Source organism: Pomacea canaliculata, linkage group LG11 (genome assembly GCF_003073045.1).
Source record: "Pomacea canaliculata isolate SZHN2017 linkage group LG11, ASM307304v1, whole genome shotgun sequence".
In the NCBI taxonomy this organism is placed as follows: Eukaryota; Metazoa; Mollusca; class Gastropoda; order Architaenioglossa; family Ampullariidae; genus Pomacea; species Pomacea canaliculata.
In genome coordinates, this window is record NC_037600.1 from 11575092 (window position 1) to 11591484 (window position 16393).

At 43.8% G+C, this 16393-nt stretch overlaps 2 long non-coding RNA genes across 2 annotated transcripts; one reads left to right on the top strand and one right to left on the bottom strand.

The window, feature by feature from the left end:
- The first annotated feature begins 1558 nt into the window (after positions 1 to 1558).
- LOC112575548 lies at positions 1559 to 3536 on the top strand. Its single transcript, XR_003101668.1, has 2 exons — positions 1559 to 2652; positions 3367 to 3536. It is a non-coding gene; the product is annotated as an uncharacterized LOC112575548 (long non-coding RNA).
- Positions 3537 to 6654: 3118 nt separating this feature from the next.
- On the bottom strand, positions 6655 to 8194 carry LOC112575543. The gene is made up of 2 exons (XR_003101662.1): positions 7670 to 8194; positions 6655 to 6829 (listed from the first exon to the last, which is right to left on the bottom strand). It is a non-coding gene; the product is annotated as an uncharacterized LOC112575543 (long non-coding RNA).
- Between the last annotated feature and the right edge of the window lie 8199 nt (positions 8195 to 16393).

The following is a 16393-nucleotide window of genomic DNA, read 5'->3' on the forward strand; positions in this document are numbered from 1 at the left end:
AAGAAAACAAGCGCATTTTACACTTTGGCAGACGATGCTGATCCAAAGGCATCCACAGGCCGTACTGAAGCCCACCCCTGGTATAAAGTTGTAGACTAATGTAGTTTGCTTGGTAATGGAGAGACGGGAAGAGAAAGTTTCACGGTGTCGTGAAGTAACTACGAAACAAGTTCCTTTGACATCTCACTTCGGGCTTAGAGGTTGCAGTGCCAGTGGCGGATCACATCCTTTCCGTTCACAGAGTGGCCATACAGTAACATATCCACCTCTTAACTGTCGATTCAAACTGGCTTGCAGGTCCCCCAAGTGGCACATTAATCCAGCGACCTCAATGCACGAACGGTCTTCTAAACGGTTCATGTGCGATAAATCATTGTGTCCAGCGGCCATCTGACACCTGGCCCGCTACCCCGACAGCCCCGCCTACCTTAGGTGTGGAAATTGTATACTGCAGACTTGAACCTTAACATCTGCAGGTGTAATGGGTGGGTGTTCCTTCTTCAGACCTTTCTTTAAGAGAAAAGAAAAAGAAGAAGGAAAACAATCCGCTGACTAAGGCGAGGCCCCCTTCACAACCGCGGGCCCGGGTAGATCAGATACCCTGCCATCTCATCAAGCCTACGTCAGCAGGTTTCCCCTCACCTCTCTGCATTTCTTCCTCCCGCGTGTTTTCCGCTGCCCGGCATTTTATTCACTTCCAGTAATCGTTTTCTTTGAGTACGGTTCAGTGACTAAACTAGTGTCGTTGACTATACGAACATCGCCAGTGAAAAGACAGTTAAAGGTGGAAACACTGAAAGGACTTTTAATAGTGAAGTGCAACTTTGACAGCGAAAATTCAGGAAATCCTTGTGGAAATATTTTTTGACATTATCTTGCAATGACCGAAACTTTACAAGGAGATTCACGGTCTATGAAGTACGGTTTGGGACCAACAGCCCCGCAAGATGACAAAGGTGCCGGACCATCGTCGGCACGATAATTTATACAGCGCCTCACCTGCACGTCCGCAAAGTTGGTAGGTAAGGTAGGAATATTTCAATTTAAATTTTAAATACCGGTTTTCTATTTTAAATGGAATACTGTAGTGGCGTGGACAGATCTGCCGTTGAAAGCATCACTACTCGGAAAAGTCAGAGGAAAGTACCCCCAACCCCCGTTTTTGGGCGTTCTGTGTCGGTGACCACACCATCATCGGCACGCGTCCTGCTCTCGCCCCCGAAACGTCTGGTCACCTTAAGGGATGTTGATACACGTACTTCATTACCTCGGCCACGCGCGGATGGTCGGCCTTAGGCCCCGCGTAGTCCTAACCCCACCTCTGGCTGGGTACTACTGCTTGCATGATGTGTACAAGCTCGAAATAAACTCCACAAATTGTCAACAGCATCTGTGACAGCAGGACCTTTAGGACAAAGACTGGGTATAAACTATATGCTTGCCTCATGTAGGTGTGTGTGGGTGTGTTGGGGGAGGGTGTGGAGGTATAGAAATGGGAGTAGATTGTGTCTGACAGCTTCTGATGAAAATATAACAAAATAAAGGATGGTAAAAATACAGACTAATCATCGTGTGTCCTTCGTTCCTGCAGCTACTCCCGGACTGTTACGCCTACCTGCTGTCAGAGAAGGTTGTGGGCGGCCCCTCCATTCCATCCGTCAAACACGTGAGGTGGTCGGGACATCAGCGTGGTGCCGGGTGTCTGGGGTGGCTACACGTACCATCCACTGCTGACACTGAAGAATTGAAAGGATTGGTTGGAAAGTGAGCGCCGAGGGCTGGACTACGAGATTAGAGATGGGGTGGAGCTTTACTGTAACATGAATGAGTGGGAATAGGAGGGTGGACTGATCGTCCTCTCTGCTCGCGTATATAAGAGTCGAACTTTCTACCCAACGCACACGAGAGGGAACAACGGTTACGAGAAACAGTAATTGTTACAGCCAATACTCACACGGTTAACATTGTCTATCGTACAGCTCAATCGTGTGGAGGACACTCGTTATCTTCTCCAGTGGTAATATAGAGGAAAGGCGACTTAACTGTGACCAGAGGACGAAACAATTACCAAGTGCATTAACACGTTCAGAGGGCCACGTGGTGGTTTTGATATCAGCAGACCTTCTGACAACAACAAGGTCTAAGGTATTGTACGATCTCTACAGAACACCGACAGTCGAAGGTGAGGAACAGGCTGACCGTTGACCTTACCACGGATCACAAAGTCCTGACCACTGTCCATGACCAATATGAGTCCTACTAACCCCACTTTAACAGCGAGCTGCAGTCCTCGTCAGTGTCGTGCAGCACTTGTCGCACTACTGCTGCTGGCGTTGCCGTTGATGCGGGGGACGGATGCAGCAATTTGTACCTGCGTCAATGGGGGCACGGAAATTACCACCGGAGGCAACTACTATACTTCCTGTTATTGTCAATGTTCACGACAGTTCTCCGGGCCACGATGTGAGTACCGCACCTTGTACATGGAGTTAAGTAATTTAATACGCCACGCACAATTTATAGAAGAGCGACGACGAAACCAGACAAGACAGGGACGGACAACGCGGATGATGAGTCTGAAGACCGGCCGGGAGAAGATTGGAGGGCTCGTGAAAGGATAAACACCTCAGTCCGAATTATTGACAGCACAAGGTAAGTACCAGACCTCTTCAAAGACATCATGGCTCGACAGTAAACCGATGTCGCCGGACGAGTGCATGTCTATGTTGGCCGCTTGTCTCGCAACTCAATTAAGTGTATTGTCAGTCATGTAGTCAATTAAGAGGACTTTTGTTAGTTTCGTGAACCTCGAGGACTAGGTCAAGGAAATGGGCAAAGATATCGTACTCATCCGCCTCGAGGCGATGTACGATTGTAAGTTACTTTTAAAAGATGTATTCAAGTCGTTAAAGATTGTATGTATATATAAACGCATCTTGATTGCAACTCACTTTGCAAAAATTTGTCACATAATTACAACAAAATTTGAACAGCTTTTAAACATTTAATTTATAAACCGCTTCTCTTGAAATACCCTAAAGCAGACCTGGGCAAAGGCCGGCCCACCTCCTGTCCCTGACCGGCCGGCCCGCTGGCCCGCCCGCCTGTATATATATACTATATATATATATTGGGTAAAACTGAGTTAACTATATTAGTCCGGCCCTCTAAAACCATCCCAATTTCTCATGCGGCCCCTTAGGGAAAATTAATTGCCCACCTCTGCCCTAAAGGGACATGAAGGTTTTAAGTAAGAGTTGTAAGATTACTGTAAAATGATGACAGAAGAACTCAATGTCAGAAACAATTTCCAATTTACTGAAATAACCGATACATAGAGTTACTTACTCATGTGTTTGTCTACAGCCAGCAAAATACCAATATCCTGGATGAGTTCTCATGTTTTTGCCAACGACACCGAGAAGCGGCAACAGCTTTGTTGACATCAACTGTCGACAGTGAATAATATAGGCAACGGTGTCTGTGATGAAGACATGTTGAACTGAAAATGTCAATATAAGAGTTATCCATCTTGACTAATATTGTGTTGGACTGATTTTATCCTTGAGTGAGTTTGACATGTTGAATGTTGGAGGGTGTGTACTGTTGGTTTGTAACTAACTGTCTGCTTTGTCACGTGACTTTTCACGGTTTGTCGTGACGTTGACTGACTTGACCTCTCGTCTGGTGATGCTCATTTTACACATTCCTCTTCTGTCTTTCCTGTCCCTTTACTGAACCTACTCAGGTCCGCAAAAGTTTCCGCCGGTGAAAGATGAGGTGTAGTCTTGGAGATTGATGTTAGTGAGGTACAATGTGTGACAGCTCATCTATCTCAGAGTACTAGGAGTAGTTACTAAACACGATCACACATGTTGTCTCTTTGAGTAATACACAAACTCACTACTTAACGAGAATTAGTTTGATAAATAATGATTGTTTCTTCACTTTTCCTTGCAATACATTTACTAGAAAGAAGTACCTGACGCATATCGAAACATATTTTGAACAAGAACTTTTCTTCACCGTTCATAGATTACTATCACCTATTAAAAACCTCTACCGCAGCTCATTAATTAAATATACACATGTTGGTGACACCTTACAGCCACACACTACACATTACTTATAGTTTAACAGTTCATTTGCAAGACATTCGACATAAATCTAACATAATTAGTTGCACTTAAGACTTCCAGATGGCATTGTACTGCTGTTGCCAAACCTTCAGAATTGTGGCTACCAGGGTTAGGATGGTATAATTAGTTTTACACACAGAGAAATGGATTTATTTTGAAAGTAGCAGGCTGTGAAAACTAATGATTGATTCAGAAAATCAACCTTTATCGAAGATCCTGGACATTGGTTCCACTTTTGTTTAATGTGATGCCATCCGCCGTGGCTGCTGTTTGGTATATGCGATATATACAAGATTCCACCTTCTGTACACTATCCTTGCCTACTACTAATACTACTAATCAGTAATCATGATTACATAGCGCACTGACATTTATTATTTATTGCATTGTTACGATTCGCTTCATATACATTTAAGGTAAAAGCAGGACTTAGCAAGAGTTGTGTCAGGATGCCGAAGTCCTGACACTGAGTGAGTGGGAGAGAGAGAGTGAAACAGAGAGATAGTGTGCCGCGTGTCATGATTTCGTTTGTATAAGTATATTTTGTTTAGAAAAGATGCAGTTGCGGAAGAGCCGTGTGTTTGGATACATTGGTTTTTTTTTTCTTTCTACAGGCTTCCATTGGGTTCCATTTATCTGTTCATATCGTTTCTACTTGTTCTACCTGTTCTGCTTGTTCACCATGATTTGCATCTCTCCGTATTCGCCATATTCTACGTGTTCTTCGTCGTTGACGTCTCATCCGCCATTGTGTCAGGCCAGCCACAGTGTACCCGCGTCACCTCATCGGCGTGTGAACTCGTGACCCCGCTGCGCGAGTGTGCGGCCAGCCTTAGGTGGAGCAGCCAGGGTTAGGACCGGCGAGCAGGGGTTCACGTGACCAGACTCTGCCTGCCCACGTACCTGGTTGAGAGGAGGGAGTGGGGCCAGCTGGAGGAGAGGGAGAGTGGGGTAGTGTTCGGCTCTGGGGCAGCCAGCAGTGCCAGAGGACGGGTGACATTTTCAGGGGACTTTTGGGTTGCCACCCCGCAGTATGTGCGGGTTGTGGTTCTTCTTAGTATTCTTTGTAGTTATTCTGTATTTCGCCTGGGCACAGGGCGGCTGTTTTATTGTGTTTAGATTTTGTTTGGTTATTTTAAGGAAGTGTGAAAGACTCTGGGGTACCCACCCAGACCTGACTGTGTTGGCTTGCAGTGCACGTGGTTATTTGCTGCTGTGTGTACATTTTATTTTTATCTTCTTTGCGGGGAGGCAGTCCCCGGTTGTTATTTTGTTTTGACGAGGGCGCGTAGGTGTATTTGTTATCCAGTTGTGCGTTTGTGTATTCGTGTCTGTGTATATATATATATATTTTTTTTTATACATTTTGATTAAACTTTGTATTTGTATCGTTCTTTCCCGTTTTTGTCGTGGTCTTCGGTGTGCACGGGTTCGAGAGGTAAGCCGCGCACTGCCTCCAGCCGAGTGTCTGAGTGTGTCTGGTCGGCTGTGCGGGAGGCCGTGAGCGTGCTTCCGGCGACGCTGGGGGCGAAACGCGACATAGTGTGTGTTATTATTTCACTCCCGCTATCAGTTTATTCCATATTCATGGACTGTTAGTGTAAGCATGGAGAGCCTGACCACGTGCTAGCATTCTGCGCTATACGAGCATCACGAGTTTTATTTTTATCTTTGATGATACCCGGTGTCTTATAGCGATAGTTTAATATACAGCCACGCTATTAAATATCATTTTTAATATTACTTATGATATCTTCGACTTCTTTCCAGATGGCGCTTGATTGCATTTTAAGACATAAAACCTTTTATAGCAACACACAACAGTTTAAATGTTTTGTGTTTGTGTGCTTGAACACAACATATTGTTGTCATAGAACGGTGGAGCTAGGATTGGTATTGCTTTTACCTGGCGGTGCTACTCAAAGGATGTTTGTTTGTATACAGCCCTGACGACAGAGCCGCTTCATTTTATTCCGTATTCGTGGTCTGATACTTAATTTTTTTTTGCAGAGGTAGGAAACGCTTTTCCTGTCTCAAACTTTACTTTCCTTGCATTTTGCATATACTTCAGGTACGTCTTTCTAGTAAATGTATTGCAACGAAAAAGGAAAAAAAAATTAATTATCAAACTATTTCTCGTTAATAGTGAGTTTGAGTTTGTGTATTACTCAAAAGAGACAACATGGGTGATCGTGTTTAGAAACTTCTCCTAGTACTCTGAGATAGATGACTGTCATACATTGTACCTCACTATCATCATTCTCCAAGACTACACTTCACCTTTCAGGGGCGAAAATTTTGCGGACTTGAGTAGGTTCAGTAAAGGAACAGGACAGACAGAAGAGGAATGTGTGAAATGAGTATCACCAGACGACAGGTCAAGTCAGTCAACGTCACGACAAACCGTGAAAAAGTCACGTGACAAAGCAGACAGTTAGTTCCAAACCAACAGTACACACCCTCCAACATTCAACATGTCAAACTCACTCAAGGATAAAATCAGTCCAACACAATATTAGTCAAGATGGATAACTCTTATATTGACATTTTCAGTTCAACATGTCTTCATCACAGACACCGTTGCCTATATTATTCACTGTCGACAGTTGATGTCAACAAAGCCGTTGTCGCCTGCTCGGTGTCGTTGGCAAAAACATGAGAACTCATCCAGGATATTGGTATTTTGCTGGCTGCACACAAACACATGAGTAATTCTATGAATCGGTTATTTCAATAAATAATAAATTGTTTCTGACATTTGCTTCTTCTGTCATCATTTTACAGTAATCTCACAACTCATACTTAAAACCTTCATGTCCTTGTAGGGTATTTCAAGAGAAGCCGTTCATAAATAAATGTTTAAAAGCTGTTCAAATTTTGTGTATATTATATGATAAATATTCACAAAGTGCTTACAATCAAGATGCGTTTACAATATTTATACACACAATCTTTAACGACTGGAATACATTATTTTGAAAGTAACTTACAAGCGTATTTCGCCATATTGCTCACTAACAAAACAATTAACACTCACAGAACATTTATTGAGACTGGACAAGGAGAATATCCATAAAAAATTGTCGAGTGAATGGCGAGTGGATGAAATGGTAATGTAAGCTAGAGAGCGGCTCACGTGACTTCGATAAGAATTAAGGAATTGTAAACAAGATTACTAGAAGACTATCGATAATTAGAATGATAGCGATTATTGCCACCTCTTAAAAGCTCTCGACTTAATAACAATTTCTTGAATGCACTCAACTGTCACTTTTTTTTTTACTGGGGTACGCTGGGTGCTGGGAGTCATGGTTACCTGTGCCAGCAAATGAGTGTAAGTGTGCGCATACATCTACATGTCGGTGCGGAATTAAGAAAACACCTCTTAATTGACTTCCGGAACACACCCTACATGACTGACAATACACTTACTTGACTTGCGAGACAAGCGGTCAACATAGACATGCAGTCGCCCGGCGACATCGGTTTATTTTCTAGCCATGATGTCTTTGTTGAGGTCTAGTACTTACCTTGTGCTGTCAACAATTCGGACTGATGTGTGTTCTCTCACGACCCCTCCACCCTTCTACTCTCCGCTCTTCAGACTCATCAGCCGCGTTGTCCGTCCCAGTAACTCGAATAAGTTGCGCTTAGCATCATGCGGTACCGGAGTCCCGAAACGTAAGTCACAATATCTCCCGACGTAGCCTGACAAACATCTACATCGAACTTTTATAAACACTAGGGGTGTCAGTTCTGATAAAATATACCGTGCCCCCGTTGTAGCAGCGAAACTCGTCATCAGTCCCCAGCATCGACGGTAACGCCAGCAGCAGCAGCAGTGCGACAAGTGCAGCACGCCTAGCGCCGCACGACACTGACCTAGGACTGCAGCTCGCTTTTAAAGTGGGTTAGAAGGACTCATATTGGTCTTGGACAGTTGTCAGGACTGTAGAAATTCTTTAGAGATCGTACAATATCTTAGACCTTGTGTTGTTTTCTGACAACAGTCGCCCCTTTCTTCTATATTACCACTAGAGATAATAACGAGTGTCCTCCAGACGATTGAGCCTGATGATAGACGGGTTAACCGTAGCTGTAACAAATATTGCTTCTCGGTGCCGTTGTTCCCTCTCGTGTGCGTTGGGTAGAAAGTTCGTCTCTTATATACGCGAGCAGAGAGGACCCCAGTCCACCCTCCTATTCCCACCTATTCATGTTACAGTACAGCTCCACCCCACCTCCAATCTCGTAGGTCTGCCCTCTGCTCTCACTTTCCAACCAATCATTTTAATTCTTCAGGTCCAACGGTGGATGGTACGTGTAGCCACCCCAGACACCCGGCACCACGCTCATGTCCCGACCACCTCACGTGTTTGACGGTTGGAATGGAGGGGCCGCCCCCAAACTTCTCTGACAGCAGGTAGGCGTAACAGTCCGAGAATAGCTGCAGTAACAAGGACACACGATAATTAGTTTTTATTTTTTCCCATTCTTTATTGTGTTTTATTTTCATCAGAAGCTGTCAGACAAGATCTACTCCCATTTCTATACAGCGGTCCGGTGGCGCAACGATTAGCGCCTGCCACCAATACAGTGAAATTTGGCTGCCCAGAGTTCATTTCTCGTCTCGGGCACGCTGTTCTTTCTCTGCACGTGGCTTCTGTTTACAGGGCTGGCTGCCTTGCCGTACTATAGCCTCAGTAGCTGACACGGTGTAAAACACCAATTCCCCCCTCCCATTTCTATACCTCCACACCCTCCCGCAACACTAGATGAGGCAACCTTATAGTTTATGTCTTTGTCCTGAAGGTCCTGTTGACAATTTGTGGAATTTATTTCAAGTTTTACACAGCATTCAATCAGTGATACCCAGTTCATGCCTCGTGTATGGGTTCAACTTAAGGTCAAGCCCAGTGATCATCTGTATGAGTGTAAGGACAGTTGACAGTCAGCATGTATGTACGAGGACCAGCATGATTGAAATATCAACTTACATGTTTGTTGGCTGTCTGTACTTTGCATGATCACATCCAAGCTGAATTCCTCAAAGTTTGTGTTTGCTTGATGTTGTTGTATTTTATTCTCAGGTGTGAAAAAAATTGCGTTAGTGTGTAATGCAGAAGCGAGAATATTGTTGGCGGGAAGGTGACAATGAGAATGTACACTGACTGAAAAGAGCTAAATTTTCACTCACTTTCTTTGGAAATAATTGTACATAAAATTCCTAGTTTACAACTTTGCTTGGAGGTGTATCTCGTTTTTTCGTTCTAAAATTATATTTAAAAAACCAAATCATTTCTGTCTTCCACTCACTGATGGCGTTCAAAGCAACTGCCGAAATATCTGATGGCAAAGCCGAGCCTGTGAATTGCAAATAGATTCTTTGAAAAGATGATTCATGAACTTCCTTCGAGAAAATTTATTGGAAGAAAGCAAGAGAGAAAAAGGGTTAAGAAGAATCAAATAGTTGAAGTTTCTGTATTTATGTGAAGAGAGACTTTCTACACAAAGCTGGTTTCACTCTGGTACATTTTATTCGAGACAATAATTTGGACAAGAATTTCTGTTCACTTATGTTGTCTTCTTTAGCCATGTGACCCCATGGCACAAAACCATGTCGAAAACATGGTCAAATCCAGAGTTTCGAAATCTACTGTATCTGGATATTTTATAAATTTGAAGGTGTCCTCGAATTTGCGAAACTGTTTCTGAGATTCTTTGCAAGTAGTTTCATGAATTTCTAAACCTAGGCGTTTTCAGAATCTGCAAAATGGCGGGAGCTAAGGAGAACTCTTTCAAAAACGAGATTTGTCTTGTTCAAAATTTATTATGCGCTATGAGGCTGTCATATGATTCCCAAGTTAATAAAAGTAATATGAAAAAATTATGTGGAATATGATCCAACATCACTTCTTTAATATTATTTACAGTTTTCTGAAAAAATTAAAGGCTATTACTTATGATAATTGAAAATTTAAAAAATCCATCAGCCTCGTCGCGTGCCGCACAAAATCGTTTCGCGTGCCATAGGTTCGCCATCCCTGGTGTAAAACATGGAGAGCCTGACCACGTGATATCATTCCGCGCTGTACGAGCATCACGAGTATTATTTTTATCTTTGATGATACCCGGTGTCTTTATAGCGATAGTTCAATATACGGCCACCATATTAAATATCATCTTTTAAAATTACTTATGATATCTTCGATTTCCTTCCAGATGGCGCTTGATTGAATTTTTAGAAATAAAACCTTTTATAGGATTCTGGAGTTTAAATTTTAAGAAATATAAGATCTTTTTCATAGCAGCTGAAATGTATATGAAGTGAATCATAATAATACAGTAAATAATGATGGCAGTGATAGGCAGGCTGGGAGTGAACTCTTGCAAGAGTGCTAAGACACTTTCCTGAACTACTGCTGACCAAACATGGCTGACTAATTGTAAAGTTGATAAGTTTGTATGGCCTGCACAATGATGCGAGTTCTCTGGTTTTAGTTTCTGTAACATGATTTTTTTGACATGGTGGGGTTGTTAGCCCTACCACAACCTATTTTACCTCTAGGTGAGGTGTCCACCTTAGTCGCCTCTTACGACATGCCTGGCTGGATGGCAGGGACCCTATTCTTACAATGCTTGCTAGGCAAGCATACCCCGGGGTCCCACAGACTGACGGCAACTCTTGAGAAAGACCTCCGACCACAGCAAGCAGGATTTCGCCCTGGGCGATCCTGCTCTGTTTACATCTTCATTCTGCGACAGATTCTGGAGCAGAGCAACGAATGGAACACACCGCTGTACATCAATTTCATCGACCTGGAGAAGGCTTTTGACAGCATCCACCGCGAATCCTTATGGAAGATACTGAGGCATTATGGAGTCCCTGCAAAACTTGTTCAGGTCATTGCAATGCTGTACAGCGATTTCAAATCCCAGGTTGTCTATGACACGGAGCTCACAGACCCCTTCAACGTCAGTACCGGAGTGAAGCAGGGCTGCATTCTGTCGCCGTTCCTCTTCATCCTGGCCATGGACTGGATCACGAAGACTTCCACCAACAGTGAGAGGAGAGGGATCAGATGGACCATGACTATGACAGCAACAACAACGCTGGAAGACTTGGACTTTGCTGATGACATTGCCCTGCTGTCACACCGCCACCAAGACATGCATGAAAAAACAAAGGCCTGCTCAGAAACAGCAGGAAACCTTGGCTTGAAGGTCAGCACAAAGAAAACGAAAAGTATGAGAGTGAACGCCAGAGTCCAAGACGGCATCAAACTAAATGGAGAAGAGATTGAGGAAGTTGACAGTTTCACCTATCTTGGGTCCAAAATGTCAAACACCGGGGATGCGGAGGTGGAGATTCGAGCCCGACTGGCGAAAGCCAGCCAGGCCTTCGCCTCACTCAGGAGCACATGGAAGGCAAAAAACATCAGCCAGAAGATCAAGCTGAGAATCTTCAAGTCAAATGTGATCAGCACCCTCCTTTACGGATCAGAATCTTGGAAGATGACCAAAACCATCAGTAACAAGCTTGACGTCTTCCAAAACAGATGCCTCAGGCGCATACTTAACATCTTTTGGCCAAACACCATCACCAACGAAGAACTCCACCGAAGAACTGAAACCGAGTCCATCACCACGCAGGTTCAACAAAGGCGTTGGCGATGGATTGGACATGTGCTCCGCCAGCAGACAGCAGACCTCTCCACAGTCGCCCTACGATGGACTCCAGACGGCCGAAGAAAACGAGGCCGCCCACAGGAAACTTGGAGAAGAACAGTGGAAAGGGAGATGAAAGGAAAAGGGCTGGACATGGGGTCATCTAGAGCGGGTTTCAGCCGATCGACATCGGTGGCGGACTCTGGTTGAGGCCTTATGTGCAACCTGATGCACGAAGAGGAATAGATAGATAGCACAATGATGCGTGAGCACATGCAGATAAATTCACAAGGGAAAAATGTTCTTTTTTCGTTGAAATTCCTGAGCTCGAACCTTTAGTGACTCTTTTTTTTTTTTTTTTTTTTTCATCAGTCCCCTGAAGTTTCGACTTACAGAAATTCGACAGTACATGCTTTGGTTTCTATGATTACCCAACTACATCGCTATAATCTCAGGATCTTTATAAGGTGTAGGTTTAAAAGCAGTTATATTTTCTGTACTGTCTCTCAAATATTATCATGTTCTAGCCGGAATTATCAATCGTGAGGATAGTGACTTTCTATAAGCCCTATCTACAAACCGAAAGTAAAGAAATAAAGGACAAATTCTACGTTTTGACAATGTGTTGTAATATAAATGAATGTAAGAACGCGACAAAATCTTTTTTTTTAATACCTAATCGCAATTTTATAAATTTCACTCTCATTTTTTTACTGAACACGCCACATTCCTGTAGTGACTGCGATGTACATCGAAAAACGAAACTAAAGATAACCCTTAATCGGCAATACCTCCATCACGAGTATTATTTTTATCTTTGATGATACCCGGTGTCTTTATAGCGATAGTTCAATATACGGCCACCATATTAAATATCATCTTTTAAAATTACTTATGATATCTTCGATTTCTTTCCAGATGGCGCTTAATTGAATTTTGAGTTTAAATTGAGTTTAAATTTTAAGAAATATAAGATCTTTTTCATAGCATCTTAAATGTATATGAAGTGAATCATAATAATACAGTAAATAATGATGGCAGTGCTAGGCAGGCTGGGAGTGAACTCTTGCAAGAGTGCTAAGACACTTTCCTGAACTACTGCTGACCAAACATAGCTGACTGATTGTAAAGTTGATAAGTTTGTATGGCCAGCAATATGATGCGTGAGCACATGCAGATAAATTCACACTGGAAAAATGGGGGGTTTTTTTTTCGTTGAAATTCCTGCGCTCGAACCTTTAGTTACTCTTTTTTTTTTTTTCATCAGTCCCCTGAAGTTTCGACTTACAGAAATTCGACTGTACATGCTTTGGTTTCTATGATTGCCCAACTACATCGCTATAATCTCAGGAGCTTTATAAGGTGTAGGTTTAAAAGCAGTTATATTTTCCGTACTATCTCTCAAATATAATCTTGTTCTAGCCAGGGCCGCCGAGAGCCAGCCCGGGCCCCGGGACAGACGACCTCTCCGGGCCCCTTGTACTTGTAATCGTAAATTATTTTCCCAGTATATAATGTATGTTTACAATTCGAATCTCAATACCTACACTTCATTCAGTAACGAAATATAGACTGCAAACAGTAGGACAAGTGCACTAGGATCTACATCACTACTTGAACATAAAGTTGTTTACATGCGAGTGGTTAGTAAATGAGGACAAATGATGTTAAAGGATCAGACTTGTAGCACCCCGCTCCACAGACCCCCCCCCCCCCCTTAGTAAGGACTGTTACGTCAGCAGCGATGTCAAAACCTCGACAGATTAGAACAACGGCTAGATGTATCACATAGCATTTTGTTGTAAGTGCTGCGAGTTTGTACTAAGCTCACTGACGTGCAAGGAAATGTTCTCTATGTAAGTGATTTATACTTCTACATGTAAAAAGGAAGAACCGAAGAAGTAAATGCCTAAACAAGTCTTTATCGAGTGTCGTTAATAACCTCATTAAAAAGTGTTTGCTGCGACGAACAGCAGAGCACATCAGTTATCATTGTTATCAACTTACATAACAAACACACAGCACCTATCGAAAGTCCCTTCCTATATTATTCCTTTAGCAAAACCGCACGCGCGCGCGCGCACACACACACACAATAACTACACACACGCATGCTGTTACACGTAAACAAATATCTGAACTGAACTGTCGCCTTCAGACTCTTTAAAGCAGAAATTTTGAATTCATCCAACTTTTTACGAAGCATAAACTCGGTCGACTTCAACCGCCATCAGTCACTAGCCGTTAAAATACGTTCTCAGTTTTAGAAGACAAAGCAACTGTTTTAAAGACTAGTTAGCTAGTAAGTGTTCATACTTTTAATATTTAAGGAGATTAGAAGGTTTTGTAAAAATGACAGAAAAATAGAAATGTTTAGCATATTTTAGCTGAATCGTAATAGTTCATAGAACAAAGTTATACAGTACTAATATTGTCATTTTACCTGCTGACTAAAAACTTTGAGTTTTTCTCACAAACTTCATTATTGTCAGTCAATTTGAGACGCTAGTCACTCTCATTGACACTGATGTTCCTGCCTTGTCAAATGCTATTTGCCAATAAACTCGATTATTATACTGTATGGTAGTGTGCGACATCGCAGTTAGTGGGGATGGAACATAGCACGCACACAGGGAGGGTGGAGGCTGGCGATGGGGGGGTCGGGTGGTCGCTGGCTGGGTGACAGCCACGTGACAGAGGGAAGGTGTAAAGGGGTCGACTAGCGACAAGATGCAGGTGCGCGGATGTGGTTGGGAGAGGTGGAGGATGAAGAGGTGAGGGGGAGAATGAGAGGAGAGAGCGAGCGAAGCCGACAATTCTTGAGAACTTTGGACCAGACCTGGGCAAAGGCCTCCTGTCTCTGACCGGCCCGCCCGCCAGTATATATACTATACATACAGTATTAGGTAAAACTGAGTTAACTATATTAGTCCGGCCCTAAAACCATCCCAATTTCTCATGCGGCCCCTTGGGAAAATTAATTGCCCACCCCTGCTTTGGACTGACGGGTAACTTCAACAAATAAAGCCGTTTTTACGAACCCTCGCTACTATGCCACTTTTGCTCGGTCCCGGTAGGTGGCATAGTAGTGAGATTTGACTGTATGCCACTTTTGTGTGACTGTTAAAAGGTACAAGTTGTTAAATTCCGCGCAGTGCTCGATTACTATACCGTATGGTAGTGTGGGACATGGCAGTTAGGTGGGATGGAACATAGCACGCACACAGGGAGAGTGGAGGGTGGCGATGGGGGGTGGTCGCTGGCCGGGTGACAGTCACGTGACAGAGGGAGAGCTGGAGGGAGTCGACTAGCGACAGGATGCAGGTGCGCGGATGTGGTTGGGAGGGGTGGAGGATGAAGAGGCGAGGGGGAGAATGAGAGGAGACAGCTAGCGCCAGCCGACGATTCTTGAGAGCATAGGACTGACAAGTAACTTGAACCCTCGCTACTATGCCACTTTTGCTCGGTCCCGGTAGGTGGCATAGTAGCGAGATTTGACTGTATACAGCATCATATATGACAGCTTCCTTGAAGACAACTAGCGCACAATAAGAAAGATTCCGAGCTGGCTTTGGGGGACGGATGGTGGGTAGATAGTATCTCCTTTTTACCGGGGGCTTTGTCGGCAAAGAGCAAAAGAAGGTCGGAGGCCGATGTGTTTTTACAATGCTGGTACATCGCCGGAGGTCGTGCGATCGTCCCACACCTTTAGTTACAGTAGTCCGAGTCCTCCCCTTTCTGGTGACATAACTCTCCTCCCTACCTTTATCCCGGCCATCCACCCACCGTGCGAACACTGTCTCTACACTTAAATTACCTTTCTCATGCTAGCTTCCTCTTTATCATCCTCCTCCAGCTCCAAACTTCCCGCGACACCACCGTGATCAATTTGTAAGCCTAATATTTGCGGGACAGCAGTTTTTAAAATGTTTTGCAATAATGTGTTTTATTTTGCTGGCTGCGATAGTATTACAGGATAATATAGTCTTATTGTATCAAGGATCTACTGTGTAGACTAATGTAGTTGTTTGTTTGGTGATGGAGATACGGTTAAAAAAGTCTCAGTGTTGCTTAGTAACTACGAAAAAAAGCAGCCTTGATGTCTCTCGCTTACAGGCTGCAGCGCCAGGGGCGGGCCCCCACCATGTCGGTTCACAGAGTGGCCAGTACACACATCAGTAACATACCTGCCTGATCTCCACTGTTAAGTCCGATTTGCTTGCAGGGCCCGCCCCCTCCTCCACCTCACCCTTCCCGTAGTTGCACCTGTAGCCAGCAATCTCATGGCACAAACGTTCTTCAGGGCGGTTGACACGATAAAATCTTCAGTGTCCAGCGGCCGTCACCTCTTGGCTTGTCCAGCGAGAATATGATACCCGCTGACTACACTTCTCACGACAGGCCCCGGTACCCCGAAATTGTATTCTACAGACTTGAAACTCAACTTCTGCATGTGTAATGCTTGGGTGTTCTGTCCTTAGACCTTTCTTTAAAAGAAAAAGAAAAGGAGAAGAAGAAAAAAAATCCACTGACCAAGGCCGGGCCCCCTTGACAGCCGCGGGCCCGGGTACAAAAGACCCCCTGTC